This window comes from Macaca mulatta, chromosome 17 (genome assembly GCF_049350105.2).
Source record: "Macaca mulatta isolate MMU2019108-1 chromosome 17, T2T-MMU8v2.0, whole genome shotgun sequence".
Lineage (NCBI taxonomy): Eukaryota > Metazoa > Chordata > Mammalia > Primates > Cercopithecidae > Macaca > Macaca mulatta.
Window position 1 is genome coordinate 39,721,497 of NC_133422.1, and position 18,114 is coordinate 39,739,610.

The 18,114-nt window shown below is 38.6% G+C and overlaps 1 long non-coding RNA gene across 1 annotated transcript in view; it reads right to left on the bottom strand.

The window, feature by feature from the left end:
• The window catches only part of LOC106994292 (uncharacterized), a 45,738-nt gene extending 28,047 nt beyond the window's left edge, over positions 1-17,691 (bottom strand). The window contains exon 1 of the long non-coding RNA XR_013407728.1: positions 17,546-17,691. This is a non-coding gene — a long non-coding RNA (uncharacterized LOC106994292). The remainder of the gene's footprint in view (positions 1-17,545) is intronic.
• Positions 17,692-18,114: the final 423 nt, after the last annotated feature.

An 18,114-nucleotide genomic window follows, 5' to 3' on the forward strand; every position in this document is an offset into this window, starting at 1 on the left:
GATGTTTTAAGGTTAATAATTGGGAATTGCTCATTTTAAAGCCACATTGCGTTAAAAAAAAGACACATGCTTCCTGCTGATAGGATTTTCAGACTGCCTAGGATTTATTATAATTTTGTAAGAGAAAAATCTTAATAGCTCAGTGATCAAATACATTATAAAATAATTTTAGAAAACCCAAGTATTTATAATTTTTCTAATTGTTCCTTGTAAATTTCACTTTCCCCTCTTGTACAGTTATGCTATCAAGATTCAGAATTTTAAATTGCAGCTTTCATTCATTTTACAACAGTATGATGAACATTTTATCTTCCCTGGGAATTATTATTTCCAGAGGTAATAAGAACAGTCATCTGTTATATGGTCTGCATTTCTTGAGTTGTTTTCTGTGCTTTTTGTTGTCAGCTTAGCAAAATTAATTAGATTAATTCCCTAAATTCTAGAGAATATTATTAGATATCAATTAAGCATTTATAAACGGTAATTTTAGATAGTAGTTTTATAGACTAATATTAAAAGAAAGTAAACTTACCTAGATTCGTATATTTTAATGCTTAGTCTTTATCATAACCTCAAATTTTATGAATATTTTCATTGTTTTTTGTAAGAATCTAGTAAAAAGTTGTTTGTATGTGTTTTGAATAACATTTTAGCTGACTTTCCTGTTTGTTTATCTACATTTTCAAATAGATCTAGGTACTGGTATGGCCTCCAAAAGTTTTTTTAAAAATACCACACATACACATACCTAAAACAGATTGGTTGCTGATCCTAAACGCCTTGCTAGATGTCCACTTATTTTATGTTTTTTTGATTTTTAAAAAGTTATTCTTCAAAATAATGTTTAAAAACCAACATACACACAGTTTAACCAGTAAGTAAAATGATATACCCTGCCCCACTACTCAGCATCCAGTCTTACTCAACAGGGATACCAACTCAGGTCTTTTTAAGTCTTTGGTAGATAAAATTTCCCAGGCTCCTTTGCAATTATTTGCAGCCAAGTTATTGAGTTTAGGCCTGTGGAATATGAGCAAAAGTGATGCAAGCCACTTCCAGGCCTATCAAAAATTTCCCTGATAGTATTCCTAATTTCCCGCTGAATGGAGGGCATTCAGGACCTAAAACAATGGGTCCTTGAATCACTGTTTGGAGGAGAGTTAGTCTCAAGAGTTGCTGTTGGACTGATGCATAAATGATAAATTTATTGTGCCAAAACACAGAGATTTAGGGGTTTTTAAAACAGCAGTTAACCCAGTCTGACTAATAGACATTTCTTGATCTACTGCCTCTTTTTGTTTGTTTACTGTATATCCTCTAGTAGCTTGCCAAAAAAATAGAAAGATACATGGTAGGTAACATTTCTAAATAATTACATTTTTGAAAATGTCTTTTTAAAATTCTTACACTTAATGCAATAATTTGACTGAATTTGAAATATTGTTTTCCTCAAAATTTCGAAGACATTTCTTTAAGCTTTCAATATTGCTTTTTTCTTTCCCTCCGTTTTCTCTGTAATCTCTTTCTAGAAATCCTTTTACTCATATCTGGAACCTCTGGGCCTAATCAGCTTGTCTTATCTTTCTTGCTTTTAATCTATTTGTCTTTTGGTTCAACTTCCTTATCTCCCTATCATCTTTAGCTCCCAACTCTTCTACAGAATTATTTCTACTGTGTTATTTTTAATTTTCAAGAACTATTTTTATCTGCTGATTATTTCCCTTCATCTTTTTCATGGATACCATACACAATATCTTTTCTCTCCTCTCTCAAAGTGTTAGTGGTGATTTTTTTAAAAACTTTTTTTTCTCCTTTCTTTATGTGCTGTAGATTTAGTTTTTGTTTCTTTCTTTTTCTCACATTGGAGAATTTCCTCATATACCTAGTGGTCCTTGGATGTTTCTTCATATTTAAGAGTGGAACTGTGAAAAGCTGACTAGTTTTTAATCAGCTTTTGTTTCTTAAATATTTGGCATATTTTTCTAAGGGATTTACATACTGGCAGATTTTTCTATGGGTCTTCAAACAGTATTGGTGATCAGTGTATATTCAACATGCTTGGATGCCAGACTGTTTTCCCTGTAATGTTTCAGCCATTTTTATTCCACCAGAAAGAGCAAATTGTTCCTAGTATGTGACTTTATTGCCTCTGCTATTATGCAAGAAAATTTGAAAACAGTTTCTAAAAATTTATCATCAAATTTAAAACAATGTTGTCCCAGGTTGGGTATTGCATGTCTTTAAATGTAGCCAAAAAAGAGTAGAGGTTTGCTTCATGGTGATGCTTTTTAAAAAGTCTTGCCAATCATGATGGCTTCACTAATATCCCAAGAAACAAAACACATTCATGTGGAAACAAGATATAGGTAATTTTAAAATATCATAACGAACTTCATTGCTAATATTACTAGATGTAAATTCATAGTTCACAAAGTCTTATTCATAATTTTGATTTGTTTTGACCAATTTGGAGTCAGGTCTTGGAATCACCGTTTTGACTTCCCTATGTGAAGGGAGTAGTGGAAATGTTTTCACTGCTACTTTATTGTTCACTTGTATTTATATCCCTAGTATTACTTTTGATCAGTGGTTTGATTGTAGGATCCTTTTAAGCTAATTGTTCATTTTATGAATGTTAGTTAATGCTAGATAATATAATATCCATTGAACAATATGTTATAACTGCAATATGTGGCTAAAAGTTGAAATTCAATGGGAGAAAAAGTGCCACTGTCAATGCCTCCAAGTTCCAGAATGTCACACTGCCTTCAAAATTCCTTTCATATTATGCTTCTCAAGCATCCACCAGACAGAGTGGGTGAAGGTACCAGCGCTGATCTCTACATTACATTAGCGAAGTTTACTTTCCTACATGTTTCATAAAACAGTTTTTACAAAAATTATAAGTTCTAATATTTTCTTCCTTCACTCCCATGCAATGTTTTCATGTCTGCTCTGGAGATGAGTCCACTCGAAACCATTGCTCTTCATGGTATGGTCCACGTACCAACTGAGTGAGCATCCTTCAGAAGACTCTTAGAAATGCAATATTCAGGCTCCTCCCCAAACCCACTGCATCAGAATCTGCAAAGCAAGATACCCAGGATAATCGTACATATGTTAAAGTGTCAGAAACACTGAACTAGAATAAACTTCTGCCCCAGGCGGCAGCAGCTTGGATGCTGGCGTTCTGAACATAGGGTCGGGGCTTGAAGATTCACCTTTCTTCTGCAGTCTTCCTTTTAACGCCCTTGCTTTCGGCTCTATGGCTCACTCTCAGCAGAGGCGCTGTCCAGTGTTTCCCAAACCACCACCTTTTCCTAGTCAATTTCTTCAGAAATGGAATTTGTATAGAGGCATCATGGTTTTTTGAACCTCAGTGCCTTCACACAGACTTTTTCTGCTTTCCTCTGCCTGGCATTTTTTCTCCTTCCTTCTCTCCTTCACATTGCCAACCCCCATTTGTCCTTTCAAGACCCAGTTCAAGTGATAGGTCTCAAGAACATTTTCTCTGGCCTGACACCCTCACCATCCCTTACCAACACAAACTCGTGAATAGCAGAAATGCCTCTTTGGGGGCACTTATATTACCCCATGTTTACCTCTATCTTTTCACAGGACTTGGTAATTGCTACCTTATCTCTATCTTCAGCTAAACTTTAAGGATTTAACGGCCTTTACTTCCCCAGTACTCAGCACAAGGCCTGGCACATATAGGAAGTTCTTGCTAAATATCTGTCAAATAAAAGGGTGTGTCTGGAGCCCAGTGCAGTGGCTCATACCTGTAATTGCAGCACTTTGGGAGGCCAAGGCAAGCAGATCACTTTAGGTCAAGAGTTCAAGACCAGTCTGACCAACATGGTGAGACCCCATGTCTACTAAAAATACAAAAATTAGCCAGGTGTGGTGGCACACACCTATAGTCCCAGCTACTCGGGAGGCTGAGGCAGGAGAATCACTTGATTCCGGGAAACAGAGGTTGCAGTGAACCAAGATTGTGACGACACTGCACTCCAGCCTGGGCGACAGAGTCAAAAAAGACAAAAAAGAAATGTGTCCAAACCAACGTGGAACAGCTCTCTTCATCTATAGTTGAAGCACAGATACCCTATAAAAGTGTCTTCATGTATGCCCCAGCAGTATGGAGAATTTATCCAGGCCTCTTTTGCTCTGGGCGGCATTTCTACCATCTCTGGTTTCTGATTTGCTATCTCATACCTGCAGTTGCTCTCTTAGCTTGAACCTTTTGGATTGAAGCCAATTAAAGGTTGGGCACAGTGGCTCACACTTGTAATCCCAGCACTTTGGGAGGCAAAGGCAGGCAGATCACGAGGTCAAGAGATCGAGACCATCCTGGCCAACATGCTGAAATCCCGTCTCTACTAAAAATACTAAAAACTGGCCGGGAGTGCTGGCAGGTGCCTGTAATCCCAGCTACTCGGGAGGCTGATGCAGGAGAATCACTTGAACCCAGGAGGCGGAGGTTGCAGTGAGCTGAGATCGCATCATTGCACTCTAGCCTGGGCAAAAAGATCAAAACTCCATCTCAAAAAAAAAAAAAAAAAAAAAAAAAGAAGTCATATGTAGAAAGCTGAAACTGGATCCCTTCCTTACACCTTACACCTTACACCTTATATAAAACTTAATTGAGATGGATTAAAGACCTAAATGTTAGACCTAAAACCATAAAAACTCTAGAAGAAAACCAAGGCAATACCATTCAGGAGATAGGCATGGGCAAAGACTTCATGACTAAAACACCAAAAGCAATGGGAACAAAAGCCAAAATAGGCAAATGGGATCTAATTAAACTAAAGAGTTTCTGCACAGCAAAAGAAACTATCATCAGAGTGAACAGGCAACCTACAGAATGGGAGAAAATTTTTGCAATCTACCCACCTGACAAAGGGCTAATATCCAGAATCTACAAAGAATTTAAACAAATGTACAAGGAAAAAACCCCATCAAAAAGTGGGCAAAGGATATGAACACACACTTCTCAAAAGAAGACATTTACGCAGCCAACAGACATATGAAGAAATGCTCATCATCACTCGCCATCAGAGTAAATCAAAACCACAATGAGATACCATCTCACACCAGTTAGAATGGCGATCATTAAAAAGTCAGGAAACAACAGATGCTGGAGAGGATGTGGAGAAATAGGAATGCTTTCACACTGTTGGTGGGAGTGTAAACTAGTTCCACCATTGTGGAAGACAGTGTGGTGATTCCTCAAGGATCTAGAGCTAGAAATACCATTTGACCCAGCGACCCCATTACTGTATGTATACCCAAAGGATTATAAATCTGCTATAAAGACAAATGTACACATATGTTTATTGTGGCACTATTCACAATAGCAAAGATTTGGAACCAACGCAAATGTCCATTAATGATAGACTGGATTAAGAAAATGTGGCACATATACATCATGGAATACTGTGCAGCCATAAGAGAGGATGAGTTCATATCCTTTGCAGGGACATGGATGAAACTGAAAACCATCATTCTGAGCAAACTATCACAAGGACAGAAAACCAAACACTGCATGTTCTCACTCATAGGTGGGAATTGAAAAATGAGAACAGTTGGACACAGGATGGGGAACATCACACACGGGGGCCTGTTGTGGGGTCGGGTTGGGGAGGGATAGCATTGGGAGAAATACCTAATGTAAATGACAGGTTGATGGGTGCAGCGGGCCAGCATGGCACATGTATACCTATGTAACGAGCCTGCAAGTTGTGCACATGTACCCTAGAACTTAAAATATAGTAATAAAAAAGAATAAAAACCAAAAGAAATGACAATAGCAAAAAGAAGCCAGTTAAGCTGCCTACCTTTCTTTTCCACATTGACCCTGTATGCTAATTCTTGACGTAATTTCAGCACCAAAGAGCATACTTTTGTCATTTCAAGGATGTAGTAGAAATGAAATCGTAAATATTACCTTTCAGAACTGGCTTTTTTACTCAGCATAATTCTCTAGAGGTTCATCTAGTTATTATTAGATGAACAATAGCTTGTTCCTTTTTGTTGCTGAGTAGTAGTCTTTGGTATGAATGCACCATATGGTTGTCTCTTCATCCATTGAAGGACATTCCCTCCCCTCCCCTCCCCTCCCCTCCCTTCCCCTCCCCTCTGCATAATTGTGTGAATTTATTTCTGCATTCTCTATTCTGTTCCATTGATCTATTTTCTATCCCTGCATTAAGACCACAGAGTCTTGATTAATGTAGCTACTTAATAAGTCTTAAAACAGGACCGATTCTCCCTGTTCTATTCTTTTTTTAAAATTACTTTAGCTATTCTAATTCCTTTGCCTTTTCATATGAAATTTAGACTGATCTTATGCTATTTATCTACCAAAAACCTTGTGAATTCCAACCTGCATATCTATTTGTGGAGAAGCAATATATTTGCTATTTTGACTCTTCCAAACCATGAGCATTGTATGTCTCTTCATTTATTTATATGATTGATATCTTACATCAGCATTGTGTGGTTTTTAGTGTACAGATCATGTACATGTCTTGTTAGATTTACACCTAAATAATTTTTAAAAGCTATTGTAGAAGTATCATGTTTTTAATTTCAGTAGCCATTACTAGTATATAGAAATATAATTAATTTTTACATGTAGATCTTGTATCCTCCCACATTGCTAATTTCACTTATTAGTTCTAGAAGATTTTTTTTCTTTTGTAGAATTTGAAATGGTCTTTCTTCTGTAATAAGGACCATTTTATTTCTTCTTTTCAGATCTGTATGCCTTTAATTTCCTTTTCTTGCCTTATTACACTGGCTTAAAATTCCAGTTTTATGTCAAATAAGAGTAGTAAAAGTAGACCCTTGCAATTTAACATTAAGTATAATGTTAGTTGTAGGTTTCTTTTGTAGATGCTCTTTATGAAATTGAGTAAATTCCCCTCTATTTCTATTTTTCTGAGAGTTTTAATCATGAATGGGCATTGAATTTTGTCAAATAAGTTGGTCTGCACTGATTTATTTCATTGTGTTGTATTTTTTCCCTTTGATTAATATAGTGGATTATGTCAAATTTATTACATTGAATGATTTTCAAATATTGAACCAGTCTTGCATCCCTGGAATAAATCTCATTTACTTATCACGTATAATTCTCTTTTATATGTTGCTAAATTTTACTTGCTAATATTTTTTCTTAAATTTTTTTTGCATCTGTGTTCATGAGGGATATTGGTCTTCAGTTTTCTTATTCTGCACTGTCTTTGGTTTTGATATACAGAGTAATACTAGCTTCATAAAATGAACTGGGAATTCTTCTCTTCTAGATTTTGGAAGACATATAGAACAGGTGTTAATTCTTTAAATGTTCAGTAGAATTCTCCAGTAGAACCAACTATCTGGGACTGAAGAATTCTTGTTTGGTAATGTTTAAAATTATGAATTTAATTTCTTTAACATTTATAGGTCTATTTCAAATTATCTATTTCATATTGGATGGATTGTGGTAGTCTTCTCAAGGAAACTACCTTGAGAAAGGGTGAGCATCCCTCATCTGAAAATTTGTAATCTGAAATACCCCAAAATCTGAAACTTTTTGAGTACCAACTTGACACCGCAGTGAAAAATTTCATGTCTGACACCTTAGCTTTGTGATAGTTCAATGTATACAACTTTGTTTCATGCAAAAATTATTTAAATGTTGTATAAAATTACCTTAAGGCTATGTGTATAAGGTTTATATAAAAATAAATAAATTTTGTGTTTAGTCTTGGGTCTTATCCCCAAGATATTTCATTATGTATATGCAAATCTTCCAAAATTGGAAAAAGAAAATCTGAAACCCAAATTTCTGGTCTCAAGTATTTCAGTTAAGGTATACTCAATCCATATTCCCTTATTATCTTTTGTTATGATTGGAGTGTTTTTAGTGATATCATTTGTTTCATTTCTGATATTGGTAATTTGTCTTCTCTCTCTTTTTCTTTGTTAATAATACTAGATTTTTTTTTTTTTCATGCCCCAGTGGCACCTGGAACACCAGTGAGACAGAGCCGTTCACTTCCCTGGAAAGGGGCCTGAAGCCAGGGAGCCAAGCGGTCTGGCTCAGCGGGTCCCACCCCCAAGGAGCCCAGCAAGCTAAGATCCACTGGCTTGAAATTCTTGCTGCCAGCACAGCAGTCTGGGGTCGACCTGGGACCCCTGGAGCTTGGTGTAGGGAGGGGCGTCCGCCGTTGCTGAGACTTGAGTACGTGGTTTTACCCTTGCGGTGTAAAGGTTTGTCAATGTTCTTGATCTTTCCAAAGAAGCAGCTCTTTGTTCTGTTGATTTTCTATGTTGTTTTTCTGCTTTTAATTCCATTGACTTCTGCTTTTTATCATTTCCTTTCTTCCACCTGTTTTGGGTTTATTCTGTTCTTCTTTTATCAGGTCGATGAGATGGAATGTTATAGTATTGATTTGAGAATTTTCTCTTTATTCGCTTATGCATTTAGTGTTATAGATTTCCCTCTCATCACTGCTTTAGCTGTGCCACACAAATTTTGGCATGGTCTTTTTTCATTTTTATTCAGTCCACTATATTTTGTGATTTCTTAATGCTTCTGACTTTTATGATTTCTGATGGGCAATCTACTGTCATTTGAATTATTTTTCCCCCATTGGTAAGGTGTCATTTTTTCCTAGCTGCTTTCAAGATTTTTTTCTTTGTCTATAGTTTTCAGAAGCTTAATCTTTTAATGTGTCTTTTCGTGCATTTCTTTGGGTTTTATCCTGTCTGGGCTTTCCCCAGCCTTTTGAATCTATAGACTTACATTTTCTGCCAAATTTGGGCAATATTTACTCATTATGTCTTCGAGTACTTTTTAAAGTATAAATTATTACTTTTTAAAGTACTTAGAGAAATCTTATTTTTCTTCTTCTCCAGAACTGGGATGACACAAATGTGAGATCTTTTGTTACAGTTCACCATGTCTTTCAGGCTCTTTTCATTTTATTTTTTAGTTTGTTTTCTCTCTGTTGTTTAGATTGGGTAATTTCTTTTATTTGTTTATTTATTTATTTATTTATTGGTTTTGAGATGGAGTCTCGCTCTGTTGCCCAGGCTGGAGTGCAGTGGCGTGATCTCTGCTCACTGCAACCTCTGCCTCCTGGGTTCAAGCAATTCTCCTGCCTCAGCTTCCTGAGCAGCTGGGATTACAGGTGCCTGCCACCATGCCCGGCTAATTTTTTGTATTTTTAGTAGAGACGGGATTTTACCATGTTGGTCAGGCTGGTCTCGAACTTCTGAGCCCATGGTCCACCCACCTTGGCCTCCCAAAGTGCTGGGATTACCGGCATGAGCCACTGTACCTGACCAGATTAGGTAATTTCTTTTGCTCTGTCTTCCAGTTCACTGATTCTTTCTTTTCTCCGTTCTACTATTATACTCATTTTATTTCAGTTATTATATTTTTACGTTATAAAGTTCCCCTTTGGTTCCTTTTTACATTTTCTATTTCTTTTCTGGAACTTTCTATTTTTCATTTGTTTCAAAAGTGTTTATACTGTTCATTGAAGTGTTTTTATGATGGCTACTTTAATATCTTTGTCAGGTAATATTTAACATCTCTGTCATCTCACTGTTGGCATTATTGTTAGTGTTTTTAATTTAGTTTAAGGTCTTATTTTTATTTTTCATTTTTTTATGCAATGAGCTGTTGTACTCTCACCTAGACTGGAGTGCAGTGGTACAATCATGGCTCACTGTAGCCTCAATCACCAGGGCTCAAGCTATCCTCTTGTGTCAGCCTCCCAAGTAGCTAGGACTACAGGTGCATGCCACCACACCTAATTTTTTTATTTTTATTTTTTTAGAGATAGGTTCTTGCTACGTTGCTCATGTCTTTGTGTTATGATGAGTGATTTTCAAATAAAATCTTAACCTTTTTATGTTTTCTAAATGAGACTCTGGATCTTATCTAAGCATTTTACTTTAACTATCTTTCTCTATCAGGAAAAGGGGAGGGAATCTCTTTGTTACTGCCAGGTGGAGGTAGAAGTCAAAGTTTCCCACCAGCCTCATTTGACACCTGGGGAAAAGAGGTGCTTCACATTACTGCTGAAACTGTGGGACTTATGGTTCCCCCTGTGGTCCCTATTGACACTGCAGTGGAGATGGCCTTATTGTTACTAGTTAATGGTGAAAGCTCCCACTATCCTCTGGGCCTCTTCTGATACCATTCCTGCAGGGACAGGGAGTGGTGCCTCATTACCACTGAATGGGGGTGGAACTACAGACTTTCAAATGGTTTCCAGTGTTACTATGAGGAGAGGGGATTTATAACCAGTCAGCAGGAATGGATGTCCTGGCTTGTTACTTGGCCTTCTCAAACAGCCCTCTGGTGGGGGTTTTGCGGCACCTAGCTATAGTGATGTGTGATTGAAAGTCTCAGCTCCTAAATCAGCCTTTGCAGGCACGAGTGAGGTTGGGACCACAGTCTTAACTGTGGTGTTTCGCTCTTATTGTCTAAAAGCTTTCTGCCTTGCTAGACTGTCTTTTTTCTGTCTTTGGCTAGAGATAGCAGGTTTTTTTGTGGCTTTTTTGTTTGTTTCAGCCCACTGGCATTCCAATATTATTGGCTGCTTCAGCTGTAAGTCTGGGATATATGAGGCTAAAAGAAAATTTAGGAAACTCATCTCCATTTCTTTTCCCACGTCCCAAAATCTCTTGTTTGTCTGTCTTCTCTCTACCTTTCAGTGTCTTCTTGTATTTGTTTTATGTGTAATGCTCAGGGTTTTAAAGTTGTGTTTAACAGGACAAACAGGAAAAATACATCTACTCTATTTTCCCAGAAGCAAAATTCAACACATTCCATTTTAAGATGAGGAAACTAAGACCTTGGGTAAGGATCTGCAGCTACTAGTGGCATAACAGAATTACTACTTTTTCAGCACTTCATTTAGTGCTCTCACCATTGTAACAGTGAAATTTGGGTATCTTCTTGATACTGAGAGGATGTGTACCTGTGATGATGTAACAAGAGACAGTGTCATAAGAACACTTTAGGGGCTGCCACTGACTCCTAGCAACTTTTTTTCTTTACTCTGTGAAGCAATGTCATTCATCTGGGGTAATACCCAAGGTTCGTTGCCTGACACCAAGGAAATCAAGGACATCGACACACCATAGTGAGGTCAAGAGTGGAAGTTTAATAGGCAAAAGAAAGAGAAGAACTCTCTGTGCAGAGCGGGGTCCTGGAGAAAAATGGGTTGCCAGTTCCCAGATGAAATGCATGGAGTTTTATAGATGAGCTTGAGGAGGCAGTGTCTAATTTACATAGAGCCCAAAAGATTAGTCAGACCAGGTGTGCCATTTACATAGCACATAAAGAAGCTGGCTGCTCCACCCTAATCTTTTATTATGCAGGTGGGTTCTCTGCCTGGTTGGTGCCGTGTTGCCTGTTCCTTTACTGTACAGGTGGTTGACAAAAGGAAAGATGGAGCCTCCGTGTTGAACATGCCTGGCCCCCAGATAGCCTTTTCCTATTGACACAGCTGCTGCCATTCACATGTACAAGCTTCCAGCTTGCTTATCTGTGTCTGCAGCTCAATTTTACAGCTGTTCTTTGTTAGAAAAGAAAATATTTGGGGGCTGCTTTTTGTTAAAAGAGAAGCCTTACCGAGGACTCTCTTACCCTAACTGCCTAAATAATTTCTTTTTACTTTGTGTATCATCTGTACTCTTTAAGAACCTCTGCACAATTTCAGCAGCCTCACCATGTTGCCTGTCTCCAGTGATGGGTCCAGAGTTTCCATATATGAGCAGTTTGGAGGCAGGAATGTGAATTTAAGGGAGGGCTGTAGACTTATAGCTATAGCCTAGCAAATGTTCTGTTTTTACTTAATTATATATTTATAAGAGGTAGAATGGGAGATGGCTGATGGAAATAGGAAGTGTTAAATTGCCTCAAGTCATCCAACCACCTGCCTTATGTATTTTTAAAATTTTATTTTATTATGGTGAGAACACTTAATATGAAATCACCCTCTTAAAGTTTTAAGATGTATAATACAGTATTGTTGACTATAAGTACAATGTTATGCAGCAGATTTCTAAAAATTCATCTTGCTTAACTGAAACGTTGTTTGTTGATTACTAATTTTCCGTTCCCCCCTTCCCCTAGTCCCTGGAAACCACTGTTATACTCTTTGATTCTATGAATTTAACTATTTTAGATGCCTCATATAAGTGGAATCATGCAGTATTTGTTTTTTTGTGCCCGAAATATTTCACTTAACATAACGTCTTCCAGGTTCATTGATGTTGTTGCAAGTGACAGGATATCCTTCTTTTTAAAGGCCAAATAATACTCCGTTATATGTATATACCACATTTTCTTTATCCATTCAGACAGATTTGTTTTCACATCTTGGCTGTTGTAAATAGTGTGTCAATTAACATGGAAGTACTAATATATCTTTGAGATCCTGATTTCAGTTATTTGGGACAAATGTTTCAATGTGAAATTGCTGGATGATATAATAAATGTATTTTTAATTTTTTGAGGGACATCCATAGTGTTTTCCATTGCAGCTGTAGCAGTCTGCATTCCCAACAACAGTATGCAAGGGTTTCAACTTCCCCACATCCTTACCAACTCGTCTACATTTTCCAATCTATATGGAACTACAAAAGACTAATCAATCTTGAGAAAGACTGAAAGAAAAACTAAATCAATCTTGAGAAAGAGGAACCAAGTTGGAGTCTTCACACTTTCTGATTTTAAATATATTACAAAGCTAAAGTAATCAAAACAGTATAGTACTAATGTAAAAGCAGACATATAAACCAATGGAACAAAATAGAGACTCCAGAAATAAATCCATATATATATGGTCAACTCTTCTTTGAAAAGGGTACCAAGAAGACACAGTAGGGAAAGAATAGTCTCTTTGAGACTAGTAAATGATGTGGGAAAACAAGATATCTGCATGCAAAACAATGAAATAGGACCTTTATTTTATGCCATCCACAAAAATCAATGGAAATGGATTAAAGACTTAAGTGTAAGACCCGAAGCTGTAAAACTCCTAGAAGGACACATAGGAGAAAAGCTTCTTGACATTGGTCTCAGCAATGCTTTAATGGAAATTATAGGCTGAATGTTTGTATTCCCAAATTTGTATGTTGAGACCTAATACCCCTATGTGAGAGTATTTGGAGATGGGGCCTTTGGGAGGTGATTAGGTCATAAAGATGGAGCTCTCCTGATTGGGAATAGTGCCCCTATGAAAGAGACCAGAAAGAGCTCTTACCCCTGTTGGTGAAGTGGAACACATGGAAGTAACAGTGGAAGATGGCCATGTATGAGGAAGTGGGCTCTACTAGATATTGAATCTGCTGGTGCCTTAATGTAATACTTCCCAATCTCCAGAACTGTTGGAAATAAATTACTGTGGTTTATAAGTGACTCAGACTGTAGGTTTTTGTTTGTTTGTTTGTTTTTGTTTGTTTGTTTGTTTTTTGAGACAGAATCTTGCTCTGTCACCAGGCTGGAGTGCAGTGGTGCCATCTCTGCTCACTGCAACCTCTGCCTCCTGTGTTCAAGCAGTTCTCCTGCCTCAGCCTCCCTAGTAGCTGGGACTACAGGCACATGCCACCATGCCAAGCTAATTTTTGTATTTTTAGTAGAGACGGGGTTTCACAATGTTGGCCAGGATGGTCTTGATCTCTTGACCTCGTGATCCACCTGCCTCGGCCGCCTGAAGTGCTGGGATTACAGGCACAAGCCACCATGCCCAGCTTGTAGTATTTTATTATAGCAGTCTGAGCAGACTAAGACAATGGATAGGACACCAAAAAGCAAAGGTAACAAAAACAAAAATAAACAAGTAGGACTACATGGAACTAAAAAGCTTCTGTACAGCAAAGGAATCAACAGAGTGAAAAGCCAACTGATAGAATGGGAGAAAATAATTGCAAACCATGTATCTGACAAGGGGCTAATCTCCAAAATATTAAGAAACTCCTACAACTTAGTAGCAAAGAAACTGATAACAGGATTAAAAAATTGGTTAAGGACTTGAATAGACATTTCTCCAAAGAGTACATACAAATGTCCAAAAGGCATATGAAAAAATGCTCCTCATCACTAATCAAGAAGTGCAAATCAAAACCTCAGTGAGATATCACTTGTTTTGTTTTAAGCTATAATTATAAAAATATGCTGATATGATAGCCTTTGTTAGTTTTAAGTAAGGAGGAAGATGGGATATTTAGTTTAACATAAATTGGAGCTTATGTTTGACATCTGAAGATTAAAGAACACCTTAATGAGTAAATTTGCTTATTTTGCCCCTACTGTTGGCATCAGGTACACATCTATATCCACATAAAAGCAGAATCTGTCACTTCTGAGTTCCGCTTATCCTTGTATAAGTCTCAAGTATCAAAATTGATTTTTTAAAATGTTAATTTGAAAAACAGCAGAGGTAAGATTGAAGGATGCTTGCTCTTAGAAAAGGATTATTTATTAAGGGAAAGACTTGTCTTTTGAAAATTATTATCATAATTATCACTAAGAACCCAATTCTATATTTCTTGTTAAGGCAAAATCCCTATTAGGCTAACGCGAGAAGGATGTTGATTCTAGTGGGATATCTGTCTGAGTGGGGCTAAGTAATCAGCTTTGAAATGTCACTCAGAGGGAATTAGTAGTGCAGAGGCTATTTTCTGGCAGATCTCAATACACTTTTTTTTTGAAATTGTCAAGGATTTGACATTGGCCTTGCATAGGTTATTATTCTGTATAACCCCAGACGCAATATTTAGGTCTCGAAAAATTATATCAGAACAAAGAAAATAGCATTGAAGTCCAAGGAACCACATCAACTCATTGACTATGTGGAGAGTCATTGAATCATGTCCTCTTAAAGTCATTTGGTCCCAGCCCACACTGGTGAGTAATTCTCTTCTGCAGTCACCTTGCTATGATATTTTTCCATCTCATGCCAGGAAAATTGGAGACCTGTAATGACAGCCCATGTCAGTGTCTGTGTGCTGACTTCCTCTGTGTGCTTGTAGGCCTTGACTCTATTCCTTAGGGCCATGCCAAGGTTTTGTGAGTAAATAATGAGAATGCAGTTTAGCTTAAGTCATTTAAAAACATTAAAAACCTTAATACAATAGGCACTTGACATTTTGAAAGGTTACATGACAAAACTTTTAATATTCTACAGGCATGAAAATATTGCTATAGAACATAATTTCTTCCCTAAAGTGTATCAAGTTCTCAAGTAGCAAACTACGGCCACCCACCACTGAGTTTCCAGATGCTAAGAAGTTGACTAGTTTGATTCACTCCCTAAGAATTTGGTAAAACACTTTATTGCTGTAATTGCCACAGCTTCTTCATTTCTTCATTCCTTTACTCATTCTATAGAAATGTTTGAAGGCCTATTGTGTGTCAGCTACTGTACTAAGCCCTGGGTACTTTAGGGAATAAAACAAATTTAATCCTTGCCCTTAGAGTGTTAACAGTCTAGAAAGAGTATCAAAACAAGAACAGAATAGACAAGTAAATAAATATAAATTATGCTAAGTGCATTAAAGGAAACAAACGCAAAATACATGGTGTTACATATCGCAGAGGAAGACCTCTATTTTTATTTATTTATTTAGAGATGAGGATCTCACTATATTGTCCAGGCTACAGTGCAGTGGCTATTCACAGGCACAGTCATCACGTGATATAGCTCAGCTCTCCCGGACTCAAGCAATCCTACTGCCTCCACCTCCTGAGTAGCCGGACTACAGGCATGTGCCACTGTAATGCCTAAGGTTCTTGCCTAGCCACGCCAAAGAATTGGTGTGGTGGCTGATCGTGGCGAGTGATAGAGACACGGACTGAGGAGAGTGGGGCTAAGGGAAGAGGGCCTGAGTATGGGGGCAATTGTGGGCCTCTGTCATTTGGGCAAAGCTTGCAGGTTTGGCACAGGGCAGTATTGTCACAAAGGGCAAAGAAAGCCTGTACATAAGGAACTTCACTCCATTTACCTTCCTGTTTACAGAAAAGATCAATTGTAGAATGGTGTTATAATTAATACTTCCCTCAGGGGGCAAGATTCTCCATTCTGTAAGGGGTACTGTGGCCAGGCATTGGTACAGAAGAAAATCAGCTACTTCTTTTTAAGGTTTCAGGGTTGAATTTGTCCCAGTTATTCAGGATACATCTTAAGGGAGTGTCTGGTTTTGAAGGTGTGGTGCCCATCCGGAATTTTAAACACAGGGATGCCCGCAGCCCTGGTTAGTCCTGGGACTCATCTTCCCTTAGGGCATCCCTTAAGGGTCTGGCCCAGTTGTGCTCAAAGCTCATGGCCACTTTTCCTGACCTCTGTATCTACTGGATTTAACCATGGTTACCGGCAGGATGGAAACTTCCCTTGCCCCTGCCATGCGCCCATTGACCACTAAATGGGGCTCAAGGACTGTTGGATTTATTGTGGTCCTTCTGCCAATGCATCCTACCTGTTCCAGGGTGGCAAGGCCTGGGTCGGGGGCACCAATGATGCTTGCATGCTAAGGCCCAATTTTCGTGGGCCTGGCCTTAAAACTGTTTTCAAGGAGAAATCTCTGAATTAGCGACAGGAGGCTTAGTAAGCTTAAAGGGAGTGGTGGATGTCCTCTAGGCCAGGGCCAAGAGAACAGCTGCTGTACTTTAGCCTTCTGTCCCCACTTGCCATCAAAGGAGTAAGTCCCTCTCTCAAGGCAGTACCAGCATCCTGTGTCCCAACTGACTGTATTTTCTTCCATCCAATACCAATTATTGAATGGTTGAAACAACAAATCAATGGCTCTAAGACCTGTGCCTCTGTACCACAGATTGTACGTGAGAGGCACCAAGGAAGGGGAAAGTTTATCTGGGGAGCAATGGAGGAAATGCCTAAGGCTTCTATCCACATGAAAATTACAGACCTCTTTAAATTGTCCTGATGTGGGGAACCATACACTATGATGGGGAACTGGCCCTTCAAAATAGCCATCAAATGGCGACACCTGCCTAAACCCTGGAGGGCACTATGAACAGGGATCTTCTGGGCACCACCCCAAGAATTTAAGACTTCTAAATAGGGAATCTTGATCCTGCCTAGCGGGAATAAGCTTGCTTATGAGATGAAGAAAAAAGTCTAACTTGTGGACATTAGGACCCAGGAGGCAGGAGTCAGAAGATGTGGCTGTCTTATGCTTAGCAGCAGGTGCAGGGGGAGCCTCTGGCGGGGCCATGGTCTCAACCAGGATATCTGGGAGACTAAGACATCTGCTGAGCACTCCCGGGTGTACTTTGGGACCACCACAGAAAGCAAAAGAGTTGTAACTGGTTCCAGGCCAACCGACGCTCCCAACCCCAAAGGGTTGGGGATTGTTAGAGAGCCCTTTTCCAGACAGCCTGACACCTGTGTCTTTAGTCAGGTGGCTGCACTAATCGCCTTTAAGTGGCCAACAGGTGCCCGGTTTAGCCTCTGAATTCTAAGGAAGGACAGGACAGAATAGCGAGCGGAAGAGGTCCGATCATACTCGCCACGTGATGATCTAGATGCCTTTCCTGGAGACTCTTGGCTGGCTTGCCAAAATGTAACACCCAAGGTTCTTGCCTAGCCTTGCCAAAGAATTGGTGTGGCAGCTGACTGCGGTGAATGATAGAGACAAGGACCGATAGAGAGAAAAGTTGTAGACTTTATTGAGCAGAGTGAAAGTACAAAGCTTCCACAGCGTGGAAGGGGTCCTGAACAGGTAGCCAGAGTTAGATTATACAATTGCCTTTTAAACTCTTTAAGGTGGGAAATACATGCAGTGGGAAGATATTACCAGAGGTAGAAACAAAGACAACCATTTGTGACATGTCTTAGATCTTGATGAAAACCGGAATTGCAACTTAGGTTTTATCTATTTTATGACCTTGCAGCGGCATGGCAAAGGAGACAGCATCTTACAGGACTTTACAAAGTATGTTCACAAGGAATTGGGATTGGGAGTATAGATAAGGTCCACTGGTCACAGAAAAATGGGCAGTTAACGTTCTTTTTACTTTAGTTTCAGGTGGGGGGAAGGGAGAGAGGGAGAGAAGGACACACGGAAACTTAACAGCAA